The sequence below is a fragment of the Ambystoma mexicanum genome, chromosome 10 (assembly GCF_040938575.1).
Source record: "Ambystoma mexicanum isolate Mex_15411 chromosome 10, UKY_AmexF1_1, whole genome shotgun sequence".
Taxonomy (NCBI): domain Eukaryota; kingdom Metazoa; phylum Chordata; class Amphibia; order Caudata; family Ambystomatidae; genus Ambystoma; species Ambystoma mexicanum.
Genome location: NC_090932.1, coordinates 149,553,632 through 149,574,410, shown reverse-complemented (window position 1 = coordinate 149,574,410; position 20,779 = coordinate 149,553,632). Strand labels below are relative to the sequence as shown.

General features: G+C 45.0%; 1 protein-coding gene across 9 annotated transcripts in view; it reads right to left on the bottom strand.

The window, feature by feature from the left end:
- The window catches only part of SLC4A5 (solute carrier family 4 member 5), an 802,545-nt gene that overhangs the window by 574,656 nt on the left and 207,110 nt on the right, over nucleotides 1–20,779 (bottom strand). The window contains exon 1 of one of the 9 annotated variants that reach the window (XM_069617643.1): nucleotides 9,227–9,472. The exons of the other annotated variants lie outside the window; for them this stretch is intronic. The gene's annotated coding sequence lies outside the window, so the exon portion shown is untranslated. Of the gene's footprint in view, nucleotides 1–9,226; nucleotides 9,473–20,779 lie in introns of those variants that run through there. 9 annotated transcript variants of the gene reach the window in all.

Sequence of the window (20,779 nt, the reverse complement as noted above, 5' to 3'; positions counted from 1 at the left end):
ACCTTGCAACATGAGTTCAGGCTTTTCCATATCATGGTCCTGGTGTAACTGCATTCCTTGATGTAGCCACCTTGCAACATGAGGTCAGGCTTTTCCATATCATGGTCCTGGTGTAACTGCATGCCTTGATGTAGCCACCTTGCAACATGAGTTCAGGCTTTTCCATATCATGGTCCTGGTGTAACTGCATGCCTTGATGTAGCCACCTTGCAACATGAGGTCAGGCTTTTCCATATCATGGTCCTGGTGTAACTGCATGCCTTGATGTAGCCACCTTGCAACATGAGGTCAGGCTTTTCCATTGCCTGCAGTTGCTAATGAATGCACTTTGTAACTGTTTTAACCATATTCTTAAGCTCAAAGCGCCCAGATACCTCAGGGTAAGGTGCGCTATATAAATGTCAAAAATAAATAAAATAATAAATAAATAAATGTATACGATGAATTGGTATGTGCTGGGAGGAACCACATTATGAATTGTTTGTAGGGGTTTATTGGGAGGAAGAGAGACTAAAACATTTGGAGATTTGGGGGAATTTGTTACTCAAACTTGCTGGTTTCTGGATTGATTGTACATGTAGGAACATGAAACAGAACTGCTGAGGGCATTTAAAACGATGCCTTCTGACCATGAGTAGGTTTGCCAAGCAAGGGTCAAATACAAAATGGCACGGTCAGAGAGAAGAGTAACACTTAAGGGGGAAGTTTGTTTGAAACTTTTAGAAGCAGCTGAAAATAAAGGTTCTTCAAAATTCTGAAATGTAATACTAGAGAAGAGTGGTGGAAACCCTAGGGGTAGAATTATCAAAGTGCATGCAATGGGTCCCCAATGTGTGCAATATTCTTTCAAACGCTATGCAAAGAGTCATACACCTCCAGAAGTTCATTTTCTATTGGATCCTATCTAAACATGTAGTTGGCCTCAATGGTGTAGTTTAGGTTGCCTTTATGTAATTGACTGCCATTTTGACAATGTGGGTGAAGAACAACTCTGGCTGACATGAAGGGAAATGGCAGTTCTGATAGTCTTCAACACTAGAAACACTGCTAGAGTCAGACATGGCAGAGAAGGTGAGGCTACTGAGGAATGTTGAGGTGAAAGCAGTGTGCACAAAGGCTGTGTCGCAGTGGTGTGTTCAGACTCTTTTGACTGGGTTTGCCCAAGTGGGCCACTGACCTATGCAGGGGTGGCATGAAGTATGAGCATACACACACACACACACTCAATAATGGGGTGGCAACTGGTGCCGTGGCCAATCAAATTCCAGGTGTAGCACGTGCCAGCCCAGGCCACTCCCTGGACACGCCTATGGTGTCCTGGCGCCAACTCTTTTCACCTTTCCAACCAAGTCTCTATATGCCTACCAGGAAAGTATTTTTCTGGACACGCCTTGTATTGATAAGAAGCGGATTCCAGTGTTTAAGTTATGCAGATGATGGCGTATTGCTAGCATATACTTCCTGTGCATGCATAGGTAACTCATAAGGAAGAGAACTGCCTTATAGTAAACGTAAATAAATATAACATAATGGCGGTAATTGACAAAAAGGTAAAGTTAAACCCAATATATGTGGGAGATCATAAATTTGATATTTGCCCCAAATGTACGCACCTGGTATTTGTTTTTTTCCCGCCCTTAGCTGGGATGATCATGCAAGCAATTTAGCAATTAAAGTGAGCCAGGTGTATGGGGAAATTCTTAGAATGCTAGCTAGGACCTTTCCTACTTGCTATGAAGAGCACAGTTAGCTGGCACCAGACCCACTTCCCACCTGTCTGCATGACAGGTTAATGAATAGCTAGATACCTGAGCACGTGATGCTGACCTCATGTACGTGCTCTGTTATCATCTGTAATGGATGCCTCACCTTCATTTTTTAAAATCTTTTTTGACAGGATGCACTTTTGCATTTATGCAATTAGGGTGCAATTAGGAAATAATGCATGCTGTGACTAAATAAGATAGCAAGATAAACATTTAAAATAAATATTAACCGTGCAAAGTGCTTTAATTTTTTTCGCATATTTACATAACACAATGATTTGCTCTCTACCCAAAACCTACTCAGACTGTTCACCCGCTCTTGCTCACTCGAATTACAAAATGCAGTCTACACCCCCAGAATGGCTTGTGTTCATGTGTCTGCAGTCCCGGCGGACAGCCATTATGATTCAGCCATGTTGGTTGTCTCATTCGAGAACCACTTTCCAATTGGCTGACGCATGGCAACTCCTGCCGCAGATACTCAACCCGGCACAAGTGCACCATAAGGGTTTCCAAGTACCAGAGAACGAAAATAGAAGGGAAGGATGTTGTACTATTGGTAACCATTTACAAATATATCCACGATTTTTCCCTTGTTGGTCCTGGTTGTGCACGACGGGCACATAAAAAACTCTTCACCGTCAGCAGTGATCACTATAGTACATTTTATTTTTTATCTCAGTGCAAGGTTTGCCATTTCTGTGACATGGCCGATGCTTTCCCTTGACATGTATGTTAGAAAAAACAAAACAAAAAACCCAAATGTGATTTTGTTGGATCAGATTGGATTCCCAATTGTTGTGTCTATTCAGTTGCCTTTTCAAAACGATCACAAGTGGGCATCTCGAGCATTGGGAGTAGCCACAGTGATCTAATAAAAAAGTTGGAAAAATGATTGACCCATAAAGACCTCATACCTGTGACTAATTTGGAAGACGTCCAGACAGCTAAAGAATGACATCATGGCAGAGGTGTAAGTATTGAATCAAGACATTGGTATAAGACTCCATTGACGCCCCCACCTTTAATATGATCGACTCAATACTTATGGGAGGTCATTTCCATTACTCCCCTTGACCTTGGCCTAAAAGGTATCAGTGAGAAGAGCACCACGTGACTCTTGACATGATTTCCAGAAGAGGTAGAGGATGCTTGAGTAGTACCTCATTCCTATTTCATTTCTCTTCGGATTTGAATCTGCCTCATAACATAACACTTGCTATTAATATTGGCAGTCAAAAGCAAAACTTTACAACATTTATCCTAATATAAAAATGTTTTCATTTTGGTATAGGTCCCTATTACCAAAATTGTTACCAAAATGTTCAATGTGTTATCAAACTTGTGTTCCACTTCAAATATTGACAAATATGTATTTTCAAGATTGGTGTGCAACATGGTGTATCCAGTGTTAGCGTACTTATTCTTGCTCTTGCTGCATCTCTTTTTCTGCAGGATTAGTAGTTGGTCAGGGATAATTTGCTGTGATTTTCCTGGGATACGCACACAGCAGTTGTCAAGCCTGAAGGACACACAGCCTTTCACTACTAAATGTGCAAGGTTCATATCAAACCAAAAAGACACGAGAACTACTGAGCTGTGTATGGAGCTGTGGGGACTACTGCTCCCAGGTGGTACTGCAGTGACCGCAGGGCATGGATGTGCCCTTTGAGCTGCGAGGCACCTTGAAAAGAGCCAACGTAGTGCTGAAACGGCACAAAGCACGTCACCCTCATCAGAGGCGAAGGCAGGATTGTCTAACAAGTGGGGCCTGAAGCTAACGTAGTTGGGCCCACCACAGTGACATTAACATCTGTAAATGCTAAAGCAGTGCTGCGGAGTGGGCATTTACAGATTCTGGGTGGGCTTTGTCTGCTCAGGACCTACCCTGGCTACGTCTCTGGCTATCATGCCATTTCCTGGAAGCCCGGGAGTCGGGGGGGGGGGAAGAGGGGGGGCTGTGCTGAGATGGCTTTGTCTGAGAGATCCACTACCAAAGAAACCAGGGAAGCCGTGGAGCCAGCAAGTAAGTCTGAGGGAGAGACTCAGTCCGTAAGTGAGGAACTACTGATTGATGCATCCAACTTGTTACCTCAGCATTCTTATGCCTGAAGAAGAGCTAAGCCTCCTGTTATCATGAGTGGCAAACTAAGATCACTGATTTCTTTCCTTTCAGTCTATCTAATAGCAAAAAGGGATTGCTCGCAGAACATATGAACTCTTCCTTGGCCTGCCTTGGAACAAGAATCAAGCTAAGCCCTGTGAGCAAAGGGCTGTACTCTAATTCCTGGCTGTTAGGCTGTGGCGAGCGTTCGTTTGGAGAAGCATATTGAAGAAAGAAAGCTTGCCTGGAGAAGCTCTTTGACAGAAAGAACGTGTACTCACGGAGGTGCGTGTGCCCTTAAGGGGGAGGAGCTATTGTGTCAGCTGGCGGAGTCACCTGACTTCTCCCACCTACTTGTGGCCGCCTCCAGCGCCCTTGCGGCGCTAAGCCCTGTGAGCAAAGGGCTGTACTCTAATTCCTGGCTGTTAGGCTGTTTGGCGAGTTGCGAGCCGCCGAGGATTATGCCTGGGTCAACACTTCCATCACCGGCCCCATCAGCCTCTAGGACCCGAGCGCAAAGGAAACGCGAGGCACCCGGAGGGTCTGCAGTATCTAATATCAAGGGGCCGACGAACACAGTAAGTCGTTATTTTTCATGTGTTTCTAGCACAGAGGAGCCAGGATGCCACACTCCCGGCACTGCCCCTCATGAACCCAAAATCCCATGCACGCAAGTGGTCGTGCCCAATCCACATACGCTATCTAGTACAATGGAGTCACAACCAAGTGAGCTCGAAACAGTCGAGCTGAGCGGGGCGAGCGCTACTAACTTACCCGGCATAAGTGCTGATGCTTACAATGGCCAAACATCACAGACCGTTGCTTCAAACAGTGGAATTCAGGCCAAAATGGGAATCGAAGACAGCGATCATACCAGCTCTGATATACATCCTGAGTTAATTCCCTTTGTATCTTCTGAGGAGTTAGCGGCCACACTCACGGTACCGGCGCCCGCTAACATCATTCCAGGCGGAAAATCCGCATTAGGAGGCGGGATTCAAACCGTGGCGTCTGTGGCCGATTTAGATCAGATGGAACAGCCGGAATCGCCGGGTGAGCATGGGCGGTCTATAGAGTGGAGGGAAAACGTTGTATCTGTATGCCGTGTTGGAGGCCGCCCCGTGAGCGAGAAAAAGGCTAGCGCGTCTTCGAATAAGGCGCGGACATTAGGCCACCGAGCAACAGATTCCAGGGGCGAATGTGCTGATTCACAGAAAGTTGGTCTTGGCGAGGAGCCAGACGCGGAGGTATCTCTTTATGAGACCTCGCCTAATCCCGCCCGGACAGCCGGATTATCCTGCAGTTATCAAGGAGAAGAGTTGCATGACGAGGTGTTCGTGGTGCAGCCTCTCCTGGCAGACTGCGTTATAACCCCAAGCGCAAGTGAGCCTCCCAAAGCGGTCGCCTGTGCGCACGACCCAAACAGGAGAGACTCCCTAGGAATTGCAGACAAAGTGCTGGGTAACTTGATAGCACTTAACAAATTACACCGGCAACTTCCAAACAGAGGTTCCACGCAGTCTTCAAATCTAATGGAAAGACCCTTAGTCAAAAGATCAAACTGCCAGCTGTCAGGTGCAAATGAGGATATATGGCACAAAGTGTGTTATAAGCGCGCAAAATTCGATAGGTGCTGCGAGACCAATGCTAATGTTGATGATCCACCTACCCAACTATTATCATCTCAAAAGAGGGTAGCTCCGACTCGACACAACATAAACACAGTAAACGATATTCCCATAGCCATGTCGGCATCTCCTGGATTAAATGGCACAAGCTTAGATGACTCTCAAGACTCTTCTTTTATGGAACGGCCTTTCCCTAAAATACGCCACTGCAAAGTACCGTTAACGACGAACGTGAGGGACTATCAAGTCAACGAGTCCTCGCCCAATGAAGACACTCGCCCATCACCGCAAGATCTGCAGGCCATTTTATTGTCATCAACAACAATTGCGTTGGCTCCGTTCATGAAATTATACGAAACTTTGCACGAGGCAACAAGGGATTTAACTACTACGGTGGCCTTAGCTTTGTCCAAGATAATCCACTTAGAGCAAGTTTGTGAGCAGACACAGTACAGTCAACAAGAAAGATCTAAGAGACTTGATCTATCCTTTAACCTCCTAAAGGAGCAAAAGCTAAATGACACCTTGGATAAAAAATTACTGGCTGATGTTGCTAGAGAAGCTCTTGCGTTATTCAAATCTGAGGGGCGTTTCTCAACTAGAGAATGCAACCCCAAAGAAGGGGGTTGTTTAAAAACTCCATTGGTCACAAGTAATGAAGCAAGTTGTGCACAAGGTCCGCCTGTGGTCAACTTAGGCAAAGAAGTGCTCACGGATAGTGAAAGTAGCACTCTGTTAAAAGTAGCCACCAAGAGCGGAGAACAACCTGCATTGCTGTCTGCTGCATCTGTGCAAACGATGGAAGCCTTGAGAGACCTAAACCAGAAATTATCTGTACATCAAACTGAAAACTCTGAATCCTCTAGTGGTACAGGTTGCGAATCCTCCTTAGATATCTCGTTTAATACCGCCTTCGAACAAGCCCGGAGCACTTCGAATCAAGCGCAAACGGATACTCAGGTGCCAGCTTGTTCAAAGCAGCCTTTGACTGTAAACTCCTCTGCAGAGTCGCCTGCAAAAAATTTGGAAGGGGTTCAAACCGCTACCTATCCGTTATTTAACGGAGGTCATCCATCAGTGGTAATGTTACCTCAACCAAAAAGGTCAAACGTGAACTCGATAACTCAACTAAAAAAAACTAAGAATCAACCGAGCAGAAAACAAATGTCCCTAAACGGTGCTCGTAAATTCTTGCGAAACATCAACGTGGTTCCAAACGAAGTCAGCTCATTAAAAAAATGCATATGTAGTTCGGCTTTGCAAAATAAGCCTTTACAACAAACATCTGCCTGCCAATCAACTTCCTCACATAACACAGACTCAGTCGTTACAGACCAAACTCAAGAGACTTCAATAGAATTGTTGAATATGTCAACTTATGATGACGAGGACTGCATAGACCTTGAAAATGAACCGTCCCCCTCTGGGACTGAGCAACAAATTGCACTGGAGCAATCGATGAGCGTAATTGCACAAGTTTGCACAAACGGTCACCAGGCACTCGTAACGGGACCCGTTACAACAAACATAGATCGAAATCAAGAAGAGTCTCCTCATGATGTGGGTCGACCAACGATGCCAGGTGGCAGAATTTGCCAGATTGTCAACAAAAACAACCATGCTTTGTCATGCTCACAAGGTCCTGTGAGCCCTCCCTTTCTGACTTTATTAGAAAAGAGGCTGAGGTCTTTGGCCGCCAACCATCAAGAGCCCTTTATTATTGCAGAGGCAACTGCACCGAAGGTTGGCAACCTTGTATATGTGGAAAGAAAAAAAACACAAGACCAAAAAGGAGTTGATGGTACACAGCCTTCGACACGAAATACGGGTTGCCTTAGAGACACAAAGGAAGCGCCAAAACATGTGCGATTTAGTAAAAGATCTTCGCTAAGAAAAAATTCCCCGTCTATGCCGACCAATAAAATTATAATCGAGAGCCTTGAAATCTCGGACAACTTAACACTGAACCGAGGAAACATTGTTAGATTGCTGCACTCGGTCCCCTCACTACGATCGATAAGTTCAAACGACCTGAAGATTGTGGAATTTTACGATGAGATCAGAAATGATAAAGTAGTACTGCACGTGGCGTCTTCTTTAATTGTAGCAACAATCATGGAAGCAAACGCAGCATTATTCTCCTTGGGCTTTGACGTATACGAATGGAATGGATTACAGCAAGCATCACCTAATACAGGTGATGCGGTTGATAAGTATAAATCTGTAACTCGAGTATCCATTCTGAAACCATCGTTAGGGAATAAGGTGCTAGAGGACATTGGAAAAAAGAAAATCTGTGGTCAAGGTAACAATAAAGATTCATTGTGCGGCATAAACACTTTACGAGCAGTTGAGAAGAACGTATCGACTCATAAAATGGCTCCGGCGGCTCAAAAAGACGAGATAACCATAACTATACATGGAAGCTCACCCCAGATTACCATTAAAGATGTTGGAGTGCAATCCGAGACATCCAGTACAGAAGATCCGGAGTGGGGCTGGTTACCAAAGGCCTTGGCAAACACCTCTCAGCAATAATGCCAGAACCCTACGGTTCGAAATACGTGCAGCATCGTATCTTGGAACACGCGGGGATTTACGCATTTATTCAATTCAAATTGGATCAACGAATGGCAGGTAATCTGTCTACAAGAAACATGGCTAACAGAAGCTCCGATCTCGAATGATTTTGAGGTGGTGATTAATCCCGCCATTAAATCTAGTAAAGGGCGTCCTATGGCGGGGATGGCCACCATGGTCAGAAGATCTTCGGGCTGGAGACTTGTAAGCTCAATGAATCACTCGCCGTTCATTCAATCTACCCACCTAGAATGGGCCGGTGTAGCAGGTTTGGCGGTGGATTGCCTAATAGTGGTCAACATCTACTGGAATCATAAAAAGGCCGGCGAACAAGTCTTCATAGACGAAACTATGGAGATATTGGACTCTTTTGTGTCAACATCAGGATGGCCCAACATAATGTTATGTGGAGATCTTAACATTGACCTGCTGAAAACACCAAACTTGATGACAAAAACATACTTGAAGCAGGCATGGTTAGATGAGATGGCCGCTCGTAACTTCCAAATGTTAAATGGTAATACCTGTAATGACATGCCCCCTGCTAATACTTGGCGCCGTGCAGACCAGGCTTCGACGATTGACTATATGTTTGTCTCAGAGCAGTTACATCCGCGTATAGTCTCATTGAAGGTCACAAAGAAAAACGCTAGTGACCATGACATGCTGATAGCAGAATTCACCGCACTCGAAAAAATTCCATCGCAGATGTGGCAATATAACATTCAGGCTACCTCGAACAGAGTGCGGCTATCCCTAAAGAAAGATGAGCTGGAAAAGCTTGCAAGCGACTACTGTAAGGTTAGTCAGCATTTGGAATATGAGCAGCTGCTACAGCAATTTAAACCTAAAAGGGTAGGTCTAAAAAATATGGGCTATGCGCGTGCTCACAGCTTTGATGTGGAGGTGCTAAAGCATAAACGTATGCTACGTAGTAATTTAAGACACTCAAAATCCCTGGGTCAACTGGCCCGTATACAAGCTGTTAAGGTTGCAAAACAATCGTACAAGAACTGGCTAAAAGCGCATAAACACATGTTACTACAAAAAGATGCCGAAGTGTTGATGAGGTCATTACAAAATAAAAATACTTCAGCTGTCTGGTCTCTCATTAACAACGTGTACGTGCCCCAAGAATCAATCCAAACCTGTATGGTGTCAGAGGCTGATTGGATATCGCACTTTAGAAACTTATACATGTCAGCTGGACATCCGGAGGTCGGTATTGAGGATTGTTCCAAACCATGGGATCTGGAATTTAGAAAAGAAGACATAATAGAAATCATTCAGAAAGCAAAAAACTCGCGGGCACCAGGTCCAGACGGGCTCACAAACTTTACGATTAAGCAGTTCCCCGAGATATGGGCAAGTCTGTGCGAGACACTCTTCAAAAGAATAGTACAGATTCGGCAATCCCCAAAATCGTGGAAGAGTGCGATCATCGTGCCTATCTTTAAGAAGGGCAACAGATCAGATCCGAAAAATTACAGGCCTGTGGCACTGTTAGACGTGTTAGGGAAAATTTATGCAACAATGTTACAAAAGAAACTACTAGCTTGGTCAACAAGTTCTCTACACGTCGACAAACGTCAATCAGGCTTTGTGAAACAAGTGGGTTGCTCGTTAAATCTTCTACTGATAAACATAATTAAAATGGAGGCAATTAAAACGAACACAAAGGTGTACCTAGCCTTTATAGACTTTTCATATGCATTTGACACCATTGATAGAGCGCTTTTGTGGGAGAAGTTGAAGAACTGGGGATGTCCAGCAGACTTAAGGGAAGCAATTAAGGAGCTCCACTCAAAGACTTCTATTCGAGTGAGACTAGATCGTTCGGGCTTGTTATCCGCCCCCATTGATACTTTTAGGGGAGTAAAGCAGGGCTGTCCATTAGCAGCAGCCATCTTTGGACTGTTCATCTCCGACATTGGCGACTCAATCAATAATGCAAAATCCTTTTCCCCGAAAGTGGCTAACACACATCTAAGTTGGCTGCTTTATGCTGATGACTTGATTGTATTGGACATGACACCAATTGGCCTGCAAAGGAAATTGAATGCTGTGCAACATTATGTCGTGTCCAATAATCTTGTAATTAATGTCAAGAAATGTGAGGTACTGGTATTGCAGAACTTAAATGGCGGCGGCGTAGGTAGAAGAAAAAGAATAGCTTGGTCACTGGGGCATGAAAAGTTGCAGTTCTCACAAAGTGTCAAATATCTTGGGATGACAATTAGTTCTTCCATCAACGACGGGCCTTGGCTTGCGGAAACTAAAAGGAAGTGTAACCAACTCGCAACCCAAGCCCTGATACTTAACAAGAAATTTGGCAAATTCTCACTACGTCCAGTCTTAGCCTTTTACCAACAGAAGGTGATACCGGTTGTGTCTTATGGTGCAGAAAATGCGCTGGGATGCCCTTATGAGACCTGGGCCAATCTTGAAAACTGCTTTTGGTCGAGAGTATTAACACTCCCTAGGGGGGTGAAAACATCTTGCATAAGATATGAACTGGCGCTAATATCTCTGCACGCAAGAATCTGTTGGAGCTTGTTGAGCTTGTATCGAAAAACCTGCAGTCGAGCGCAGATCCCACAGTTTGAGATTCTTCATAATATCCAACCTGGAAACTCCAAAATTAGCCAGATGTGGTTGAAAAGATGTGAGACAATTCTGAAAAAATACGACATAACGGTCGATCTGCTTCATGAGAACCCGAATGCAGCTAAACTAAAGATCTGGCGGACAGACTGGGACGAGACTTGTGCAGAAAGAGCTGCTGCTGGAAGTTCGAGTCATGCTCCATTGGAAGCACGTGCCTTTAACAGCCTTCAGAAGTATGTGTCTTTATTTCCCAACTCTCAGGCACGCAGACTGTTTATGCTGTTTAGGCTAAACATGTTTAAAACGAAGGATCGCCTCCGATCATGGAGGAGCTTTGCCCATCTAAGCCCGGAATGTAGGTTATGTGCAAAAGGTCCTGAATCACTAAAACACCTAGTTTTATTTTGCACCAAATTGAGATCTGAGAGGACCATACACTTGGGACCATGGAGCTTAGCCCACCCATCATTGTGTGCGGATGAGTGGTGGAGTTCAATGTATCAAGGAACCGATCTAAAATTAATTCTGCCTCTAATAAGACTGCTGGAAACCATAGAAGCACGTTTATTGTCATTAGGGGAAAGCATTTCGGGGAATGGAGCCCGTGGTTGAAGGACCAAACATGAAAAGAGAGGAGAAAGCTGTAATGAGGGAAGGAACTTGAATGGGGCAAGGGAAATTTGATGAAGATGTGTGGATGTTTTGCGTTAGATTTTTAAAGGTTTGTAAAAACCAATAAAAAAATAAAAAAAAAAAAATAAAAAAATAAAAAAAAAAAAAAGAATCATGGAATCTCTTATTGAAGTGGAAACGAATTGTTGTAGAAGCATGCTGCAACACACTCTGCCAACAACTTTGTCTGAAAGTGAGAGGGTGGTCGAGAGGGAAGAGCCTGCATTAAAGTTCCCTTTGGCAAGCAGCCTTAGAACCATAAGTGTGGAGGTAAACACACCGGCACACAGAGAGAACATATTATGCCACTGGGCCCCGCTGCCACGCCATTACATAACTCTACTTTCACTGAGCCTGCTCTGGAGCTAACTGGGATCACTAGTGAAACAAACAGTAAGGATTTACTGAAGAATGCCCAACAGTCCATAGAGCAGGTAGATGTATCATGGGGGGGGCAACATATTGCATTAAAGAAAGGCATGACAACATCAAAATATCACATATGTTTGCAACCCCCCTTTCTATCCTGGAGGAGACCAACAGCGACCATAATTCCCTGACTTCAATACTTAAGCTGAAGGCCCTGGACATTTTGTTGAAATCCTTGGTGGGTCACTTTGAGAAGATATTCAAAGAAGTTAACACTCATACAGCTTACTTGAGAGAAATCATGAATATTTTATGCAGCGTGCATAATAGAAGAACAAAGAGGTCCTGAAATTTCTGTAAACCACCCGGTTATGAAAGGGGACCTGCTGAAGCATCGTAAGAATCCGGCATCTGTGTCGGTTCTAGATAATAACATGCTTATTGGTACGGATTATGGAGGCAAAGACTGATCGAATAGCAAACGTGGTGGACTAGTAAATCGCTCGCAACCGCAAGATGAGATGGAGGTGTCAGATGAGGATATTCCTGCCCAAAATGTGAATGACATACCGATGATATGAAAGGTTATTTATAACACGCTTAATACCCAGAGGTTTCTAAGCGTGGGCCCGGGGATCGAACCTGTGTTGCTCTGTGTCATCTTTCTTCCAAGGTGAGCATGTTGCTGATGAGCTATCCTCCCGTGGAGGCTAGAGACAACCATAACCTTAATGCACCTATGAGGAAAAGGACCACAAAAAGAGGGTTTGATCTTCCTTAGGTGGACATCATGTGACTATTAAGAGACTGGGAAATTCATCTAAACACAAGTCCAAATACTGTGTTAAGTCTAATAAAGATCACTTGCAATTGGAGATTGATAATGGGGGGAATATACAAGTATTGAAATCAAGAACATCAAGGGGAAAAAAAAGAAAAATACAAAACGGACACAGGAAGGCAACGTGGACAGACGTGAAAGTGCCAGACTTTGAACGTGAAGGCAAGGAAATACAGGATGGGAAAGGCACTAAACCTCTATACGATGACATAAAGCACCCAAGACAACCTCAATCAGATATCTGTGGGTCCTTTCACTCTTCAACTTTGCAGATGTGCTCGGCTACTGCAACTCCACTGGGCAAATCCCTTGAAAAGACCACTGACTTAGAGGGATATGTCTGCTGTTTACAGACTCTACGGATCAGATATTACAGGAGAGGTCAATAGTATTCCAAACACAATAACATTACCAAGACGACATTGATAACTAAAATAACACCTAGATATAGGAGTCCGACCCATGTCGGGGAACCTGGTAATAGTGGCCTAAAAAGCCACTTGACAAATATGGATTATAGCAATTGGAGACCACACGGACTCTTGACTAACGAGGAACTGAATCTGAATACGGGTGTCAAAATACAAAGGCCCTCATTATAAGGTAGCCGGTAGGCCGCTGGTACTACCGGCAACCTGCCGACAACCTAGGCTTACCGTTTCTGATGCCTGAGGCAGCGGAGGAACGGTAAGTTCCCATTCCCATTGTGTCCTATAGAACTCCATGGGAATGGGAAGACTGAAGCACTGGTACAGTTACTAATGGTGCTTCAGTGATTTTTCTGCCGCTAGGGGCCTGAACTACCGGCAGGTCAGGCCTGCCGGTAGTTCATAACCCCTACCCGCAGACACGGAGTGAGCCGGTCTGGAAAATGTGCCGGTAACCCTTGTTACTGGCACTTTTTTACAGACTGTCTCACTCCCAATGAGGGCCAAAGTCTCCTTTGTCCCACACACAACGTGGTTCTGTATTGAATTAGCTACATCTGATTTTTCCTTTATGCACCATTGAGTCCAGAGACATAGTGGATCAAATTGAGCAGCGAGACAGGGCACAAAAGGAAAGCCAAAGGGAAGACTCCCTATCAGTCTCACACATGATTACCATCTAAGGTCACTGAATCTGGATTCTGACTTCATACTGGCTGGATTGGTTTCAGGGAAATGGCTAGAGGGTCATTCCATTGTTTTGAGAATCAAGATTTAAGATCCACCAGGCATTGATGATACTGAAGAGATCCTACTGGAACATCAGAATCCTTCTTTGGGTACAATACCAATTGTATTGTTGGGCAATTTCAACTTGACGATGCCTTGTAAGCTATGGATAACCTGGAAGATGCTCTTAGCATTCCTTCGGCTAAACTAAGACAAACTCAATTCAATTCAAATGGGAAGAAGCTGCAGACGTTTCTAAAAAGTTACAGATTAATCATGTCGAATGAAAGATGTGTGGGAGATATCCCAGGTTCCTACACCGGAGTGACAGAACAAGGTGGTTGGTTCCACAATAGACCACTGGTGTATACAGGTGTGATTCTACGATCTAATACATAGGGCATCATTATAAGTTTGCCGGTCAGGAAACAACGGTGCCGGTAAGACTACCGGCAACATTGTTTCCGGACGGCTACCTACAAGTCTGTCTGCCGGAACTGCTGTGCCCGACAGGTCGGACCCTGCCGGGCGCAGCAGCTACGGTAGGCACCCTTGTCATGGGAGCACCAGCACCATTGTTAACGGTGCCGGTGCTCCCTTGCCCCCATTCCCATAGAGACCCATAGGACTCTATGGGAATGGGTATTAGCGAAATTGCCGGCACCTGACTTCCCGGCCACCGGACTTGGAATAGCCCAGTGGCACTGGGAAGTCAGGAGCGGGTAATTCATTCCGAGTCTGGCGGCAAGCCGCCGGTTGCACCGGCAGGGTTACCACCGGACTCGGAATGAGGCCCAACGTCTGGAAATCAGACATAGAGAGCAGAGTGAGCATTATCCCCTTATGCTCTCTTGCTGTTCAACCAGCCTGGCACTCACAGGTGATCTGGTGGGAGATAAGGGGGAAACTGAATTATGTGGAAACATAACAAATTAGAGGAAAGCAACAGGTGTTTTACCCTGCAATGTGTGCATTGGGCTATGCAATGATTGTGATTTATAGACCTTTTCACTGATTTTGGCTTGTGAGGAATGTCTCTATTTATTTGCCCAGGTAATCTCTGTGACCTTTCCTCCATGGAGGGAACATTGTGGCAAGATCTCATATAGTAATAAGGTGGATAACAGGATGAACAATCAACCCTTTGACCGAATCATCAGGGAAAACAAAGAGAGATGAGGAAGACCCTCAGGGAACACTCTAATCCTGATAAAGATTTACCTACTGTTGTTCCACTACAAAAGGCTACAAAAGGGGCCTATCATTAAATTGCTGTGCAACTATATGCAACTATAAAAAAGATCCTCAGTCAGGCATTGGAAAGCATTAATCCAGATTATGAAGAATAATTATGTTTGTAGCTTTTGGAGAGTGGCCAATCAGAAGTCCAGAGCTACTAAACTAATGGTGGGTGCCTCAAGGGAGGCATGGGAGCTTTATCTGTCCAATAGACTGGGAGGGCTGGTGGCTCCAACTGGACTCCTGTGCAAAGAGAAGAATGTTGACACCTCATACATAATGTGCGTGATATTGTTGCTCTGATTAAGAAAAGCAAGGACTCTAGAGCTCCAGTAACGAAAGGTATTTGCAACGCGCTAATGAGAAAAAATCCAGAAGGTTCAGGAGTACTATTGTCCTTGTTTAGGATGATTAGGGGCACTAACTGGTACATGGACTAAGAGCATTACTGCCCCAGTCTATAAACGGGCCCCACAGTCTGATCCTAAAGGTTATCACGTTTTAGTGATGTTAGATGCCACGGCTGAAATCTTCTCTAGGACTTTACTGGATGAGTTGACAATGGGCTGCGCAGAAAGAGCTCTTGCCCTTCAATCAAACAGGATTTTATGAGACCTAGTCTACCTCTGATAACATCACGGACTTGCTCTCTTTGATTGAGGAAGCTTGTCATTCCTGTAGACAACACATCTATGCTGCGTAGGTTGATTTTAGCGCGTCATTTGACACTGACGATCACATTAAACCGGGGACGAAACTTCAGTGTTGGGGCATTCTTAACATCATTAGTAAATTGTACAGTAACAACACGCTAAGAGTTAGAATGAATGCAAAGGGGGCATTCATTTCACCTAAAGCATGTTATTGCGGCCTTAAGCAAGACTGCATATGGCCCTCCTGCTAGTCAATCTATGCATAGCAGGTGTCTCATTAACATTGGAGACTAACTACCGACCGCCCTAAACTGAGAGGAGAGAGATTGTCCTGGTGATTTTCTCATTGGTCTCTGAGGATAGTTCAGAGGCAACGTGCTCGCCTTGGAAGCAAGATGACACTAGCACCACAGGTTCGATCCCCGGTCCGCGCTCAGAAAACCTCTGTGTATTAAGCGCGTTATAAATACCCTATCATATCATATCACCAGTCAGACCCTGAAGGGCCAACACAACCTCCTAAATTCACTTCTGTCGTTTGCTGTGGAGCACAAAATCAATGCTTTAAAGACCAAGGCTATGTCATTCATACTGACAAAAGTAAGGTCACTATGAACTACATTTGGTGACTGTGAGGTTCCACAGTAGAAAGAGTAACCGAGTATAACTATCTGGGCGTCATGACTAATGACAAACTAAATTGGGGGGGGCACATGTGGAAAGATTATAACTGGAAGTGAGGCAACAGCTTGCACCTGTAAAAGGATTTGCTCTTTGCTCCTTGAAAGCCATGATCGTTTCGAAGCGTATGTACAGGAGTGTGATCAGGGGTAAGAAGAGAAACTGTGACCCTAAAAGACTCCAGACTGTTTGTACTAAAAGTCTATTCAGTTTTAAAATATCCCTTTGGTAAATGCTCTTCTCTCAAAGCATCAAGCCATGTACTCCTGGAAATGAATACAGACCGTTGGTCACTCTTTGCACACACTTCTGTTAACTGAGGCAAGAAGGAGGATATGGACATACAAGAAGTACCCGTGCTCTGAACTTAGAATGGCATCAAGTGGGAACAACAGCTGGAGCATAACTCTGCATCTAGACCAACATTTTAAAAACTTACGAAGCAGCACTAGTGCGAGCAGGACAGTCTTCAACTATGGGTTCACTCATTAACAAAAGCTCCCAGCAGCAACGATATCACTGGATCCGACCTCCCGCCAAAGTTGGGTCAATGCATTCATGAATTCTCTAACTCCTTAGTGCCTATGGAGTACATGAGCATTTAGTTTAATCTTATTGACACTCTGGATATCCCTGGCCCATGACTGAAACAGATCGCACCTGTTGACTTTGCCTCACCGGGGAAGTTAAGACAGCCAAACATCTCCTGTGAATGTAATCCATTGGCGAAGAACAGGCTTAGAGTCCTTGCAGTCGTGGCGTTTATGCCAGTCGCTGTTGCACTGCAGACTTTATACTGTGTGAATATCTAGAAGGAACTGACGTGTCTCTTATTTACCATCCGACTAAATTATGGGCTGAGATTGGGGAGTGCCTTGGGCTGCTTGGAGTCAGAGGAATGAGATCATTGTAAGATTCGAATTAGGAATTTGGGACCTTGTATGAGATAAAGCAATTTTAGAGTTGGTAAATGATTCTGCTGTTTGCTGGTGTTGGCCCCCAAACTGAGGTGTTGCAACACACCTACATCTATGGCAGAAACGTTATTCTTGCCTCTGTATATAGATGTCATATAATGTTTACTTAGATAAGGCGGAAATAAAATGATATTTTACTTTTTATAAAAAATCAGATATGGCTGCATAATAATTAAAACATATTTTAAAAAATGTCATAGTTATAAACAGTGCTCTAACACCCAGTGCCTAATTTATGGGGGTGTTGGCCCTGCGACGTATTACGGAGCATTGATACTTATTGTGCTTATTGTGTCAGACTCAGTTTCTTTTTGATGTTGTGTTTTGGCAACTATATTTGAACTGTCAATCAGTCGAGGTCACACAGGCCCTTTGTCAGGTGTTTCTATAACAGCCAGCGCATTTTGATGACATTTGCACCTTTTTGCGGGCTTTACTGCTCTATGTTAGGGTCTGATATATGTGGTTTCAGGTATGTCTGCCCATTGAGGTCTGTGAACGCTTCCCGCACTAACCCATTCAAATTCGACATTCTAACACAAAATATGCATACCGACTAAACCAGCCACACAGGGCATTTAAATACCCCTCTCTACATAAGAGCACTAAACCTCTACAACACACTTACATATCACATCAAAAGCCAATACATCCGAGAACTACAGGCACACATCATGGCTCCCCTTGGGACACAAACGCCTTTATGCTCTTGGTGCAGAACACCTAGGAACTAACAATCACGCTGAGCACATGGTTCTTCCAGGCTGCATGCATTGCACAGCAACAAAGCCATCTTTCATTTTCCCTTCTCTCTCAATAACCTCCCCCGCCACCATCTCTTTCAAATATGTTAGAAAGATTGGATGTTCAGATATGACAGATAGGTCGGGATGGAAGGGCAAGAAAGATATATTAATAACACCTTGGTCTACAAAGTACACACAGGCAACAATGGACCACCAACAGAAAATAGATAACAAGGGAGTGGGTGATTTCCAATTTAGAGCCCCAATACCAGAGTGGGGGACAAGACACGCCCCTACTTATTACACTAAGTTCACAAACAACACAGCTGGGAACGTGCCACACCATCACACCATCACTCATAACAATTAGATGGACAAGAAAGAAAAAAGTGGAAAAAATATGCCTACCTATAGGACAACCAGATACATAGAACAAGAATTATGAGGACTAAGAGATATAACCCACTATATGTATAACCCACTAACCCTATGCTCAAATCTCGGCATACCTAACTCACCCGCAAATCCAAACAACCATCTTCTCGCTAGGCAAACCGCACGCACTTCACCACACCGCAACAACAAACAAACAGCACATAAACCGCACCAACAGCACACAAGGTCTCGCACTGGTCTAATATTCACACCAAAGCTCGGCGCACAGTGAAAACCCGAACTGAAGCTGCCAACAGCACACCACTTCTCTCACTGTCCTACTCCCTCTTCACCCATTAACCCACCCTGCCTTCTTGTTTGCAGATCTGCCTGAGCGCAAGGGGACCAATTCCGTTGGTGACAGTGGGTGCGCGGTAGGACAGTCACAAGTCAGTGCTGCCACCAGAAGGGGAAGGCCACTGCCGAGGTGTGACTATGCTGATTGCTGACCTGTAGGCCGTCTTGTCTCAGTGTTTAACCGGCAAGCTCTTGCTCTTTTCTCTCTGCATAACCTGTCAAAATCTTTTGCTTGCTAACTAATATCGTATCTCAGGTCATGTTAAGTTATCGCAAGAGTTGCAGGAGCAACCCGAATGTTGGCACGGTGGGAGCTGGGAGCAGCGGGTGCCGAGCTGCTACCTCGATGTGGCACAGGCTTGCTAGAAAATAGTGTGGCCCTGGCATCTAGTCTTTTTTCAAATTGTGTACTGTCACCACCTAATCAAATCTCGAGCATACTAGCTAAATCCCTCCTATGCCAGCAAGCAAAACATGCGATGTGGCTTATTTTTCTATAAGAGTTTCCCTTCACAGGGGCTTTAGCAAAGGCGTGTACTGTGAAATCCCCTCTGTTCACGGAAGGCTCCTAGCCCCGACATTGGGTGATATTAAAGGCTTATGTGGTCAGCCACAGAAAGCCTGACAACCGATGCATGGTGTAATAAAGTGTAAAAAGCAATTATATACTTAGTGTAAAATTAATATTCGAGTTCCACCTTTGACCCCGACTACCACTGCTTCATTCTGCGCCCCTTGCAGTTTTCAAACATTGGTAAACAAAGTTACATGGTGACAAGGAGCAAGCAGCACACCTGTGAGTGAGCACGAGGCTATCTTGTAATGAAGGCTTTTACTATGGTCTTAAGGTAATTACATTTTAATCCACGACCAAGGAAATGTTTCTGACAACAGTGAACTACTGTTATGCATCTTATGAAAGGACAAGGCATTTCCAGAACTTACACATGCATAATTCCATTCATCATGAGTATTAATGGGGGGCTTCCGGGTGATCAACGGGCATCATGCCATCACATCTTTCCTCTCCAATCGTCCCTCCCAGGTCCAACTGGGGTCCTTCCTCTCTGACATCTTTTTCTCCACCTGTGGTGTCACCCAGGGATCCAATCTCTCTCCCTGGCTGTTCAACCAGTATCTGGCACTCCTTGCCCACCGCATCGCCGCTCTCTGCCCCAACTTTCAGTGCTATGCGGACGATACCCAGCTCATTTTCAGGCTACCCTCGGCCTCCTCCTCTCCTTCCCTCATCTCTGACTGTCTGTCTGCTATCCAGGAATGGTGTGCCGCCAATGACCTCTGCCTTAATGCCAGTAAGACTGAGATTCTACTCCTCGGCACACCCACTCCCTCCTTCCCTGCAGCTCTCTGGCCGGCCTCTCTTGGCCTTCTTCCTGCTCCTACCTGCAAGGCAAAAAACCTCGGGGTCATCTTCGACTCCACACTCTCCTTCTCTCCTCATATATCTGACGTCTCTAAGAAGTCACACTACCAGCTGCACCTCCTCAGAGGTATTCTTCCCTTCCTCTCCTTCCCCCAGAAGCTCACTGTCTCCCGAGCCCTTGTTCTCTCAAAGCTGGACTACTTTAACAGCCTCTATCTTAATCTGCCTGCCTCCACTCTCCGCCCTCTGCAACTCATCCAGAACAGAACTGCGAGACTTGTCCTTGGCCTCAAGCCCAGGGACCGTATCTCTCCAGGACTGAAATCTCTACACTGGCTCCCAGTGGCTGCGAGGATAAAGTTCAAAACCCTCTGCATTGTCCACAAGGCCTTCTGGGGCCTGGGGCCTAAATACCTTCAACTCTCTCTTCCTAAATATCTTCCTTCCCGAGCCCTTCGCTCATCCGTCTCCAACTCCCTCAGGGTCAGCCGCTTCTCGAAGCAACGAGCTGGTGGTAGATCTCTCTCCGCGGCAGGGGCCTCTCTCTGGAACAGCCTTCCTGCCTCCCTGAAATTTGAGGAGAACCATCTCAGGTTCCGGAAGCACCTCAAAACCTTCCTCTTTGCTTTTGCTTTCTCTCTCC